Here is a 258-nt window from a genome sequence, read left to right as displayed (position 1 = left end):
GTGCTTCTTAAATTATTCCAATGTGGGGTATAAATGTTGACTTACATTGAACCATACTATCTTTCTTTCCGTTTGTTTTCCCGAATTATAAGCTGTGACCTGAAATATTTTTTTATAAAATGCTTTGCAAGCGTCAACACTACAAACAAGGGAAAAAATGTGATTACTATCGCCCTACACTATAATATTTTTATATTATCAATAGAAATTTTTATAAAATGATTAATCGTTCGACTATTAGTTTCAGAATGGATATAT

Source organism: Limulus polyphemus, unplaced genomic scaffold, assembly GCF_000517525.1.
Source record: "Limulus polyphemus unplaced genomic scaffold, Limulus_polyphemus-2.1.2 Scaffold188, whole genome shotgun sequence".
Taxonomy (NCBI): domain Eukaryota; kingdom Metazoa; phylum Arthropoda; class Merostomata; order Xiphosura; family Limulidae; genus Limulus; species Limulus polyphemus.
This window is presented reverse-complemented; position numbering follows the sequence as displayed.